The sequence below is a fragment of the Pteropus vampyrus genome, unplaced genomic scaffold (genome assembly GCF_000151845.1).
Source record: "Pteropus vampyrus isolate Shadow unplaced genomic scaffold, Pvam_2.0 Scaffold93, whole genome shotgun sequence".
Classification (NCBI taxonomy): Eukaryota; Metazoa; Chordata; class Mammalia; order Chiroptera; family Pteropodidae; genus Pteropus; species Pteropus vampyrus.
In genome coordinates, this window is record NW_011888874.1 from 2,638,204 (window position 1) to 2,642,666 (window position 4,463).

A 4,463-nucleotide genomic window follows, 5' to 3' on the forward strand; every position below is an offset into this window, starting at 1 on the left:
TCCAGATAAGGCACCGTGAACCGTAGTTCCAGCTGAGAGGTGGCTCAAGGATGCCCGAGGGGCATCAGTAACCAGAGTCTCTAGCAGTGGCGGTGGTCTGAATTACGGCATCAGCACAATTCCTGGGGGGAAGCTGATGGGTGATCACAGGACTCCATCTCTTGTGTGGAGTAAAACGGCAGGGTTTGCATCCTTGAGAAGATTACTAACCAATACTTGGGTAGGTTGTTAGGGTTTGGTGCAAGCTCTAACTGCGGATTTTAAGAGCAGGGTTCCAGGACTACCTAGGAATTTGAGTGCCGGTTAGGATAGAAATCTAATTGAGGAGCCCGGTGCTTGTGATGGGGTTAGAGGAAAGGCTGAAGCTGGGGCTACTTGTATTCCTACGACACTTATCTTGACTAGGCTGAAGGCTACAAGGCTAATTCTAGTCCAATGTCTGGGCGAGACTGGTGCTGAGCAAATATCGAGCTAAGACTAACAGGATGCAGGCCCAACTATATCTGAAAGTTGTCCATTATGTTTCCGCCATGATCAGGATTAAGGTAGGTAGGACCCGTCTGGAAAACTACTTTGTTTGTCAAACTTCTTTTGGCCTTGACATACACCAAGAAATATACAATACATTACAGAATGGTACACACACGTGCCTGCGCACATACACACACACACACACACACACACACACACACACACAGAGGTTCCCAATATACTGTTTTGCTTACCATACGCAATGCACTCTCTTCTGTTTTGTTCTATCTATTCTACTATATTCTATTATTTCATGAAAATAACAAAAACCTTTCATTATCCAGTAATTTATTTTATGACCCAGGGATGGGCGGAAACCCACAATTTGAAAACATTCGCTTAGAACTTGTAGTCTGTGCATTGTTCCCTCCCCTGTGGGTCCCCCCCGTCCCCCCCCACACACACTGCAAATGATTTTAATTCAGGTGGTTCCCAAAGGCCACACTTTGAAAACATTGTCAGGAGATAAAATATTTTATTCCAAGAGATCTCCGAGCCTCTTTCCACAGATGCACATGTTAGTAACTTGACATTTGACAGAATGAAGTTGTTTTTCATGCTTCTTCTTTTACTAGATTAATGGTCAATTTCCAGAACTTTCCATGTGACTAGTCTCAAACTCTGGCAGCCTGGCTTGGAGCACAGGCCTCCGAGTTTCCAAAGGCATTACAGGCTGTGAGAATGCAAGAATCAGCAGAGGAGAGTGACAGGAGAGGCTGAGAGGCATACCTGGCATTCTGACTCCTTCGGAAGCAGCACGTGTGCAAGGGCCACCTCCACGTGCCGTCATGGCGCCCACCTGCTCCTTCGCCGGCATTTTATTTCTCAGGAAGTTCCAGAAAACTTCACAAGTCAAAATCCAGGGTCACAACTAGAAAGCAAATTTTACCTTGGGGAATAAAGACAAATGCAAAAGGAAGAAAAGAAGGAAAAGAAAGAAAAAAATAGTAGGTCGTTTCTAGTCAGATATACTAAAAGAAAATTTAAACAAAATGGTCATCTTTAAAAAAATTACAGTTCTAAAACATGCCTAAGGAAGGAAACGAGGTTTTTAAAACTTGCCAGCTCCAAGTCTGGCTTAGTCTTGGAGACCTAGAATTTACCATCTAATAAAGTTATTTTATGTCCCTCTGGCTCAGTGTCTTATCTGTGAATGGGACACAAAGAATATTTGCTTCTTAAGTGATGCGTAGGAGATTATTAGGCAAATCTATGCTTTTTGAAATAAAATATTCTTGTGATCCTTTTGTGCAAATGAGATAATTTACCTCTAGCTAATTAGTACCTTTAGTCAGTGGGGACAGGAAGAGAGAGGGAGAGAGAGAGAGAGAGAACGAGAGAGAGACAGAGACAGAGACAGAGAGAGACAGAGAGAGAGACAGAGAGAGAATCTTTTTGGCATGCCACTAAAACTGACAATAAATATCAGCACCTTACTAAAAATAAATAAATAGGATTTCCCAGAATTCCCAGAGCGCTTTAATAAAGAATCAAGTTCTCTGCAGATTGAAGTGATTTATTCTCAGGCAATTCACCTAGAGACATTTTTCTCCAGTTACTAAAGTTCTGGCAAGGAAGAATCTCGAATGACATATTCAATAGGAGATATCTTGGAAGGTCCTCTTTGTTCTTCTTTGGGATCCAACAAGGGAACAAAGTTAGAAACTAGCAAACATTTGGCCAGCTCTTCATCAGAAAAAGAGATATTTAATCCCATCTAGTATTACATGCAGCTTTGCCCAAAATAAAGCAGCTGCTTGGGAATCGATTTGAGCTCATTCCTGTTTAAGCAGATCCATTTTTTTATGTGTGTCTTCTTCAGCCGAATCTGACTTGTCAGGCTGAGAACATATGTGTGTGCCATTCCAGAAAGAATGCACATTTATTTTCCTCCCATTTAATGTTTGAACATGATCACACTCACCAGATGGGTCAGAAAAACAATGACAGCCTGGTATAAATCTTCAGAGGGTTTATCAATCTGATTGAATTGAGAAGATAAAGTGGATTTTGCCAGAAATCCAATAAACTCTCTCCACCTCAAAGAATAAGGACTTTTGTGCCAATTTTCCCCTTTATTACAATCTCTGCCCTTTTTCTTTCTATTATCTTTTCTGTCTCACTTCCTTCATAGGATAAGGCTCATTTATATTCTCTAAAGATGATAGGTGAGCCCCAGTTTTTCGAGCCCAATTAGTCAAAGAAATTGGAGGCCGTATGGTGACAACGAAAACAGCACAAGACAGAGCTGAACAGATCGACATTTGAATACAGGCTTTTCTTCTGCCCCCTCGTGTGGTTCTCAAGCCTCAGTTTCCTTGGATAAAAAATGAGGCTAACCTTTCCAGTGGTTGCGAGAGGTAGAGATAATGGATATGAAGTGCCTAGCATGATTTCTGGTCCAATAAAGAGTGCTTATTATTACCTTGACACTCAAGATTAGATTTGGTAGCTGGAAGTTCATTCTTTTTAAAGGAGGCAGGAATGGTTAGTTAGCAAAAGGAGAGGAACAATCTTTACCAAACACTTTAACAGTGCCATAGAATTTAACCTGTTTTCTCCAACCGTACTGTGGCCCTAACTGTAGGAAGAGCATACCCAGCTCAGTGATTTTCTCTAAGCGTTGACATGTTGAATTTGCTGTCATGTACCAACCATTAGACAGAAGTCATAGCTCTATGTGCAGTGTTAGGAAAATCAAACTCTAGTACTCTCTTTTGCTCCAACGTGATACTTCAGATGTCTACATTTTAAAAAATAAACAGGTTTTATTGGAACTTACCAGACTTTCTGGTGAGCTTAGACCCAACAGTAACTCTAGCAGATAGAGATTTTTAAAATTGCCTGCTAAAGACATCTGAGGTTGAAGTGCCTTCATTTTGTGTCCTGAATTTAATAGCTGCTAAGAGAAATAATTTCAATTAGGCCACTGTTCTTTATGATTATTTTTTACCAAAGAAAGTAGACACCACTCTTAAAATGATGTATAAGACAGTAGAGGAAGACTTTAAAATTCAGTAACGAACAGGGTTATTTTTATGATTGCATTTTGAGATGTAATAAGTAAGGAAGAAAAACTCTTTGAGAAAGAGGAAGTTCGAATCGAGCCTGTGAAGAAGCCAGCCATGGAAAGACTGGACAAGAACGTTCCAGGCAGAGTGTTCATGGGGTGCAGACACCCTGCAGTGGGAATAGATCAGTGGTTGGGGAGCAGAAAGAAGGGAAGTATGGCTAGGATGTAGTAAATTAGGGGAGAGAAGCATGGGGTGGAGATTAGGAACCAGAACATAGGAACAGGTAGGGCCAGGCAAGGTCTTGAAGTGGGACAGGATGCCACTGGTTGTCTTTGAGCAGGTATGAAATGACCATTCCAGCAGACTATGGATTTAGGGAGAGGCAGGTGTAAAACTAGGCAGACCAGTTAAGAGGCTTTTGCAGTAGTACAGGTAAGAGTTAGTGTCCTGCGCTGGAGAGCGTCGGCAGAGATGGAGAGAAGTAAATGGATCCAGATATACTTAGGAAATAGACTTTGAATAGAATGCGCTAATGGATTGGCTGTTGGGAGCGGAAGTGACGAGGAAGAAGAGAAATCAAGGATGACTCCTAGGTTTTTGGTTTGTCCTAATAGTGGGTGGTGGGTACCGTGACAGAGGTGGGGAGGTAGAGCAGGGATGGAAAGAAACAGGTTAGGGGATCCAAATCACATGTGCTGTCTTGGCTCTGTCACCTTAACCCTAGTGATGATCTTTAGAGATTGATACGAACCAACAGTATAAGTAGTGAGAGGACAACTTGATATAAGAAGTTCGCCCTCATTAAATATCCAATTACAGAAACCTGAATTATGGAGAAAACATAGCGTAGCTCTGCAATGTTTTCACCTGCCTGTTTTCCTTCTTTCCACGTCTCTCAGCTTCCCCTTTCCGATGCCC